Genomic DNA, 9,889 nt, shown 5'->3' on the forward strand with positions numbered 1-9,889 from the left:
CGATTAAGAAGCCTCAGTCGCACAATGTGTCTTCTCACAGATTTGCACTCAGGTAGATCCAACAGCATCAGGAGGACGAGAAGACGGGAGACCACAGTCATGCCCGTTAGTACAGACAGCAATGAAAAAGCAGTGTTCTTCGTGCCATGAAGTGGCACCAGCACGGGCTCCTGCGCTGTTCTCTGCAAATTACTAGTCAAGCCATCACAACAGCCAAGTCTCCACATGCAACTTCACGGTCAAAACTAAGAACTTGTTTTCTCCACCCTGATAACTTACGTAACAAAACACTAGGAGAGGTGTTTGGTTCTCCTATTTAAGAGCATTAAGAGCAAATTCCTCAAAACTCTATTTTGTACAGGAAATAAGTATTTTTCATTGTCCCCAAAACAGCAGAAATACTGTCCATGCTACCTATCTACCTGCTTTGAACAGAGACAAAAGCAGACCCCTTCCACCTTTAAGCAAGGAAGGCAGCATACATTTAATCCAAATCACTTTTGTGACACCTATCATTCTTATATATGTGCTAACAAAAAAGATACTCTCCTTACTCCTCTTCACCTCAGTTTGCCATTCCCTTGGTATTCGCAGAGATGACGCCTGTCTGTACGAAACTGAAGACAATTGCTTTCCTAAATGATTTTTAAGCCGCCTGCAGCACAATCTTTATAAACACTGTCATTCCTTACTCCTGAGCTCAAATTACACACATGAAACATCCCCAAACAGAATTCAATTCAGTGAATGTAAGACTAATGACGAATCCAGCTCATACTGTAGGAGACGCAGATAAGAGTACTATAACACACCCTGGCACTCTTGCCGAAGGAAGCGTTGCTTTCCACCTTAACCATCCAGGCAATGACTTCCAGGGCGGTACACCCACTGCAGCAAGATCTCGCTTCCAGTGCTGTTAAGGATTCCTTGTTTTCATTTGAGGAAGAGGAAAAAAAAGCTCCATATGGCATGGTGAAAAGCCAGGATTTAAAATCTCTCCCCCATTTTCACATCCGTGCATCAAGACAATGTCTCTTTAAGGGAAGTATGCTTGCCAGACTGCATCTCATTACTATTCCTTAGTGTGCCTGTAATTTCAAGATCATGTTAAGGCACATCTAGTCAGAATGACTGCTTCTGGTGCCAGCCTCCAACACGCTTGCATGCAGATCTGCTGGCAAACCTAGTGTTCGATAAATATTGTAACTGTTTAGACTCAAACTTTCAGTACGAATTCAGGTCTGAAATGATAAAAGTAATTTTTTTTGCTTGTATGCACTTTACCTTTCTACTCAAGAAATTAAGTATTTGAGGGGATCTGGGGGAATTATAAATCATAGATTGTGGGGGACTTACGAGTCTATAATCCACATTATTTTGTGGTTATTGCAATTCATTCACTCTTACATCCCTATTTTTCTGAATAAAGAACTGGTGTTTTCTGCCAGTAGGGCAGATCCACAATAGTTCCTGCTGTAGTGCAGCCATCCCAGAGCTACAGGAACACTGTTGTCGAGAACTTAAGAGGACTGCAGATGGTCTAACATTTAGTTTTGAGAGAACGGCACTCAGAGGCACCAAGACATACTTTTGTTTAGTGGATCTGTGGGAGTTCAGTTTGAAGATAAGTAGTAATGAATTTCACATGAGAATGGTACTAATGCACAAATAACAGAGGCAATCAAGTTTCTTGCTCCCCATACCCACTCCCCCACACAAGCACTTAACAAGCTGTTTGTGGAACCGTCTGCTATTCCAGCTATTACAAACCAAGGGACTTCCATGGAAACCAGCAGATCTTCAGTTGTGTCCTCTCATAGTCTGATAATCACTTCTGTACTTGAATGAAAAAATCCTGTGGGCGATGCATTCTGACTCTACCTTAAACTTATGTTCAAAATACTTACGAAATGTAGCCCTGGTATTAATTATGAAAGACAAGTGAGGAAAACATAATCCAAGGTCCTGATCCCAGACAAAGTTTTGAATAAGGAAGTTGAGGAAGAACCTGAGAGTGCTGTCAGAACTCCAGAGTTCCTCAAATACAGCAGGAAAGCGATACAAGCAAGACATACAATAACAAACTGGAAAGTATCAGACTCTGCTAGGAATTCTCTGCTCCCCAGACTGCACAGATAGAAAAATTACCAGCTTCCTCGTCTCTCTTCATAGCAATTCTATTGAGGAGGAAGAAAGAAGTAAGGCTTCACTGCATGTCAAGAGTCTGGCCAGAAAATTACAGTAACTGTAAACCAGCTTCTTGAAAATACTGACTATTGCATGCATTTCGGAAGAGGGAGAGGAAGCAAGACAGCAATACCGTACCAACTCAGCTCTGCCACTGCCCTCCCTCCAGGAGTAGAGGGAGCTGGAGGAACTATTTAAAGTCCTGTGAAAAAACATCTCCCACTCAGTAAAGCCTGTAAGAAAGGATTAAATAAATTCACCAGTGCATGCAGAATTAGAAGAAAGTACTTCAGATCACGTACATTTTTCAGAACAAGCCACCTACTGTAACTGTATGGCTGCCACCACCTTTGTAGTTATTCATGCTTACAGTAATAAAATGTTCTGCTTTGAGGCACAATCGGTTCAACACCCCTTACACAGAACTGCTTGTTTTGTGCATGAGTAGGCCAACTTCTCCTGAAACATAAAAGACACTGCTGAAGCAAGACACCGGACTTGATGAAACAGTATTACCATCTGGGCCTGCCAATAAAATACCCATCATCTACACATCATACAGACCTGTAGCCCAGTTCTAGTAATAGCTTATTTTCTTCATTTCAGAGAAAATAAGCTATAATACAGAACTACTTGTTCAGTTTCTTGTCTATTTCTCTAACTGCTTTGAATCTGGATGGGGGTTTTTTTGCCTAGTTTTTAAACTCTGGGTCTTAATCTCAGTAGTAACCTAAAGAGTCATTTTTTCCTACGACAAAGAGAACATTTTGAGCTTCTAAGGGTTTGCAACATACAACGTGGACAGAAAAAAGCCACAATATTTTACTGGCAGTTATGGTCTAAGTCACAAGTGCCCGATTCCATTACAAATTACCAGAGCCACTGGTAAAGTACATCCATATTTGTATTTTAGTTCAAATAGAAGCATAGTTTTGAAGTAAATAACAGATCTTCCTCACATATCAGGCTTTCATTCACATAGCACAACAGTCTTACAGCACAGGAAATTAATCTCTTTCAAATGAAAGCACGCAAATGGCATGCTTCAGCATCACTTCAGCCAGGAATGGACGTTCTGTCCACACTAGAGCTAACTCAAAGCAACATTCCCTCCAAACAGCACGTGGAGCCTTCAAAAATCAAGCTTGTAATCTCCTGTTAGCCTGTGCTGCTTCCTAAACAGACACGACCTTACTGCACCAAGGCATTACAAGTACACACGTGGCCTGGTCTGTGCTACGGGACCTGCAAAGCAAGAAGCAGCCACCTCGTGGCCGATGAAAGGCTGAACTGTTGGGACACCCATCGCTCCTTCCTCCTGCTGCCTTCAGGGACATCCCCATGATGTCCCCCCAACACAGCTCATGAAACACCAGAACACAGGAATTCTGTTTTCAGTTCCCTAGAAGTCATACGAGGAAAACTAGCACAAGAACTGTTCCCAGGAAAGCACTGTGCAGCTCCCCCACCTTCCTAAGGACCAATGCAAATATTACGCCTAACAAATTTGTCTACCCATCCTGAACTCCAAAGATATTAGTAACTGCTTCAAACAAAGAACTGCAAAAATCTTCTGCATTTTTGCCAATTGGGCAAAAAGAACTACCTGAATGCACCTCACCAGATACAGCTGTCTGAAGAGTTTACTAAATTATTAAAGTTTTAGTAAGAAAAAAAGCTTGTAAGCCTACAAGCTCCTTTTTTAAAGACAGGCTTTTTCGAGTGCCTTTGGGAATCAACTGACTGTTAGTGCCTGAGATGTTCACACCTCATGAAATGATAGAATTAATACATCACATACTTCCCAGATAGCTTTCAGCAAAGCTATCTCTTGGCAGCAACACACATTGCCGTAGCCTACGTACCAAACCCCCTATGTTTTATTAGCAACTAACACTTTGATATGCGTATTTCCTGACATATTCTTAATATTAAGGAAAAGGCCAAGTAGAAGCTTGCCTCTCATTTTCTAAAAATAATTTAGATTAAAGCAATTCTAATTCTAATTCCTTGCCTTTTTGATGGAAAAGACTGAGATAAGAAGAAACTGAAATCAATGTTTTGCTCAAGGCCACAAAGCAACCCAGTGATAGTCAACACTAGAACTCAGGATCTCCCTGTTTCTAGGCTTGCTTTTTGTCCCTCCAAGGCATTCAGCTGTCACTCTCCCTATCCTTCCTCCTCCTCAATTCTCACGGAAATGGGAGCTGGGCAAACGTACACAGCCACGATATTCTTCCAACTCCACAATGGCAAACATGGGACCAACGAGCAGGCTGGGCAAGTAGAAGCTTCCTAAGCAAAGATTTGAGACAGCTGGTTTAATGATTCTTCCAGATTACCAAAAGATTCGGGGTAGTTTTACTGGAGTGGGAAGACACAGGTACCTCACCTTCGTATTACCAAGGAACTTTGCCTGCTCTCTTTCTGCAGCAGAGTACATTAGGATAAATACACTCACTCCTTCATTGATATCAAACAAAACTTTTAAGACGGGAAGGATGGGAAGAAATAGGAACACCCTGGATTTGCAGAAAATGAAGAACTTGGTTGACTTTCCCATAAAAAAAAAAGATAACCTTATACACAGAACCGTAATTAGTACTTACAAGGGTTTTCTGTAAATAACCAGTTTAGGCTGGTCTTGTCTGAACCTAAATAGCAGCAATTTTAACTGCTGAATGATGAAACACAGTGGTAACTTTCCAGTTTTGCACTATACACAGTCCATTTTGATTATTTGAACCTTTCCAAGTGTGGGGGGTTTTTTCCTGTTTTTAACCGGATTGGGTTGATAGGGAAACTTAAAGCAGGTGTAGCTCATTTCTAAAGTGAAAGATATTTTGACTTGTTTTAAATCCCTTCAGAACATTCTCTGCATTTTTATACTTACCCATAATAAGATAATTCCTAATACTTGCCAATCTTAACCTTTTAAAATCAGTTGTTTCATGCTTTTTACTGCCCTTCATATAGAAAAAATTACACGTGTGTGATCTAACGACCAACTACCATGGAACACTAGATGTTAAAAGGACATTCCATGTGGTTTCAAGTTTAGATTTTATGGGAAATGTCTTGGAACAACCCAGTTAAGCTTATTTTAGAAGATTTAACTAGAGCGGCTTTGTATTTAAATAGCATAAATGTCGTGGAACTGCACCTAAAGTTAGAGGCTGACACTGGGTTCTTTTTGTTGTACAATGTAAAGCATAAAGTACATGCAAATTTCTTTAATTTCTGAGGCAGGATCTAGTAAACCTATGGTACCAGAAAACAGAGTTGCAGTGTGTAGCTTAAGATGATAAACACAGCATTTTACAAATAGTATGGTTCTCTGCTCAAATCAAGGTTAGTGGCAAAATCAACAGCTAACCAGCAGTGCAGTTAACCTGTTCTGGCTATGTGGTTACAATGGATTTTTTAAAAAAAACATGCCAGCACTGAAAGTTACCATTCAGCAACCTCAGAATTTACACAGAAATCACCTTCCAACTGCAACTGTGCACTCTGTTGGCAGAGTCAGTATTGTTTGTCTGCAGGCGAACCAGAAAAAAAGAAAGTAACAGGTATAGAATTAAACAATGGATTATTCATGCAGAAATTAGGATGCAGATAATACTATAGAAAGAGGAGAGGCTCTTCAATAATTGTCCTAATGCTATCTTCAAGAAATACCAAGAACATGTACAAAATAGTGCGGAAACATAATGCACATCTCCCAAAGAGTTAGTTAATGCTCTTCACCCCTCAGAAGCCCCATCTCAAAACAACTGAATCTTTGCTGGAGACAACCAGAAAATTTTTTAAAATCCCTGTGATTTGTCTGAGGAAGTGACTAAGAAACCGTTATTTTAGGCCTAAAGAAAAAACCCTCCAACTCCCACCCCCAAAGCCTTACTTACTAAATACCTTTGGTTCCTAGGCACCAGCGAGTATAAAGCCTCCTGAGGTACCAGAGATTTTACACAAATAAGCAACATTTTACTGAGCACACAGAACCAGCTCTAGGATTTACATCACCTTTCACTAGAAAGGAATCCCTGAGCAGCACTGAATGCAGCACTTAATGCAGTCCGGTGGGAGCCATTGTTTAGTATTTACTCGAGATCTTTTTAATTTTTATATCTGCATCCAAAAGTTCACCACATATAAAGACTTGTGAAATTCCTGTGGTAGGAGAGAAGCCACACGAGAGCATCAAAGTTAAGAGAAAGAAGTAAACAACACATCGCAGCATTGTTATGGCAAGATAAAAAAAAAAAAAGCGGGAGGGGGAAGAGAGTCAAGAGAAGCTAGTTCCTAAAGCCAGCTCTGGAGGCTCCAGAGAGGAGAGGGGACGCTAGCATCCCCCACCGGGTACAGCCTGAGGCCGAGGGAAGGAGCCTGCAAAGACCGAGCACGACGCGAAGCAGGTAAGCACGAGTGCAGCTCCACCATCCAGTTTCGGGGCAGAGGCAGGGAACGGAGAAGCCTCCCTACACACCACGGCAGCTCCGCTCCCCCGTCCGCAGCCCGCCAAAGGAACCACGACGGGGGACGGCGATGAACCGTGAGGAAAACCAGCCCCGGCGGAGAGCAGGGCGACAAAACCCGCCGCCCCGGGCCACCAGCCGCGCCGGCTGCCTGCCTGCCTGTGCCGCGAAACGTGCCTTTAATTAAACTCGCGTTAAAAACCCGTCTAGCCCGAGGGGTTTGCACGTTCCTCCGCCCCGGGAGCGCCCGGTTCCCGCCGGGGCTCGGGGCGCCGCAGAGCTCGGCAGCCCCTTCCCCACGGGGAGGGCCGGGGGTAACAAAGAGGCGACGGTGGCGGCGGGAGGCAGCGCCGGGGCGCCGGCGGCGGGAGCTGCCGCCTGAGGGGAGCCGGGGGCCGCACTTACTTCCTCTGGGCCTTGTCCTTCTTGGCTTTAGTCCGCTTCTTTCGGGCCTGCAGCGCCAGCACTGAGGGAGAGAAAGGGAGAGAGGCGTGAGGGGCGGCGGGCCCGGCGGGGGGGGGGGGGGGGGGGGGGGGGGGGGGGGGGGGGGCACGGCACCGCCCCGGGGGGGGGGGCCGCGCGGCGCTCACCTTTCCGCTCCATGGCCGCCAGAGCCGGTAGCCCCCGGTGCCCCGCGCGCCTGCGCGTTGCGCCCTCCCCCTGCACCACGCCGGGCCGCGCCGGGCCGCGCCTGCGCAGCTTGGACACCTTCGCGCGCCACCCCGCGGCCTTGGTGTCGCCGTGGCTGGGGGTGCCGCTCGAGCTCGAGCGGTAGCGGGAAGCCACGCCTCTCCGCTCTCGGCTACGCCCCCGCCTGCCCTCCGCGGGGCGGTGCTCCCCGGGCGCCGGCACCGCCTCCGGCAGCGACATGACGGACGGTGCGCAGGCGCGGGGCGGCCGGCGTGAGCCGCGCGTGTGACGAAAGCTGCCACGGCTGCGACGTCAGCGCCGCGCGTGTGACGGCCGTTCGGGAATCTGCCCTGGCTGTTCCTCAGCCCTGCCAGGGAGAATTAACAGCGGTGAGCCCAAGCCGCAGTCACACGCCGTGACATCAGGACAGACGCTCCCGGGGGATTTCACGCTACGAGCGCGGTGGCCCGAAGAGCTGCCGGTCGCCCACCGTGAGGGGCAGCTGGGGCAGAGGGGTGCGCCTCGGGGTGCGCCTCGGGGTGCCTGCAGGCCGGAACACACCTCAGCCGCTTCTCCTCAATCTGTAAAGCTTTGCATTGAAAAGATTGTAAATCGGGTGCCTGTAGCGGAGTGAAATGCACATTAGAACTGGAGACTCTTAAATTATTTATTTAATAATTACCAAGAAAAAAAATGAAACTTAGCTGCTGGGCCATTCAGGCATTTTGCTGTAAGCACCGAACAAATACCTGTGTTTTAAGGTGGTTATATATTCACCTTAGAACCTTTGCCAGTTCTGTTCCTATCTGCAGTTTTGCTTGATGCTATTTTACTCCTAAAAACTTCTCACAGCTTTGTTACAAGGACGTTATATATTCTGTCAGGGATTGTCACCCCCGTTCCTGCCGGGAAGCCGGCAGAGGGAGTCACGGCCATCAGCTGCGACCGGAGCACGAGCCGTGTCTGCTCTGCTTTTGATTTCTAGGACACGGCCTTTTAAAGGGTGCCCGAGAGCAGGGCCCTTTGGCATCAGATTATAAATATTTTCATGGAAAGGCAGGTATGCGTGTGTGCAATTTTGGAAGACAGAAAAATCCCTTTCATAATTTGTAGCTGTTGCTCTATTACTCACTACAAGCATGAGACGTTTAGTACATCTGTCTGTTCTCCTGCAAAGCGTTCTGAGGGAGAAACTGGCACAAGATTTTGTGATGATAATGCAACAGAGAGGGGCAAATTTCAGCCTTTGCACAACTGCTGCATTCCAGGTTGAGCTGGAAGACCTCAAGCACGATGGAGTCCCCCCTGCTAGCACCGCACAGCAACTTCCTACCTCAAAGGAGTCACAATACAAACAGACCACAGAAGCTATTATAATCTCAATTTATAGGTAGCCTATCTGTCATCCCATATTTGTAATAAATGACTCGTGCAGTTGGCTCTAGCAAGGTGCGTGCTCACACCTGCTGTGACTACCGCTCTGTTTCATACTTCCACTGGCCTAGGCCGGGTTTCTTCACGTGAGGACATCAAAGATGGCACGTGGCCAGATTTGGAAAGCTACACAGCGAAGCAAGCGTGCAGACGGGTATCGTATTCCCTCGAACAGTAGCGGCCACCACAGTCTGCACGAGGAGCCTCACGCAGAGGTCTCCTACAGAAGCAAAATACTACTGAGCGTCTTCACTCTTGCCAAGTTTCTTCCATGACTCTTCTAATTTGGAACAGAAAAACGCAGTCTGGGGTAGCACCCTCAAAAAGGGTTGCTGAGCCAGGCCTAAGCCAAGATACACTCATCTTTATACAACCAGCCTGGCACTAATTTTTTAAAGCAGAATAAATGCCCCCGAACTATGCCCATACGTAACTGGTTTATCTGGTCCTTCCTCATAGCTTCTTGCGCAGCCTGACACACCGCAGTGCACTGCCCCAAGAACTGCTTCTGCCACGCTCTGCGTGACTCCCGAGGTTCGTCAGCTGCTTGATGTCTTCTACAGCCATTTATGCACCAGAGTAATACGTTAATAAAACGACAACAGGGTCGGGGGTGGTTATGTACACTTTGCACCATCTGCCATGATAATGTGCGTGTTTGGGGATCTGTATCCTCTAATTCAATGCAGCGGGAGAGCTGCCTGGGTTTCTGCCGCATGCCCTGCTAGGAAAACATCACGGCATCACACTAGCTGGGAAGGACATAAAAAAGTTGCTGTGTGCACAAACCAAGGGTAGTTGTTGCAACTAGGTCAGGTGAGAACGTCAAGCTGCCTACAAACACATGATTACAGACAGGCCTTTGAACTCTGACTTCTGTGGCTTTTTAGAGGTATAGGTGGAGTCCTTGGCCATAAAGTACGTGCTTTGTCACTTCACAGCCCATGTCCAGGGATTTGTGCTTGGCTAAACACAGAAGCCTTGTGTACGTACGCGGGAGCAGAGTTATGGCACCGCACAGCTGTAAGGGAAAAAGATCAGGATTGTCTGGACTTCCTCTCTGCAAGATATTTGTTTTGCAACATGAATACCCATAATTTGAACGCTAACATGCTGACGTCTGAGTTGTCCCCTGGTGCTCAACTCTGCAGAGTCATGGGGGT

This window comes from Gymnogyps californianus, chromosome 27, assembly GCF_018139145.2.
Source record: "Gymnogyps californianus isolate 813 chromosome 27, ASM1813914v2, whole genome shotgun sequence".
Classification (NCBI taxonomy): Eukaryota; Metazoa; Chordata; class Aves; order Accipitriformes; family Cathartidae; genus Gymnogyps; species Gymnogyps californianus.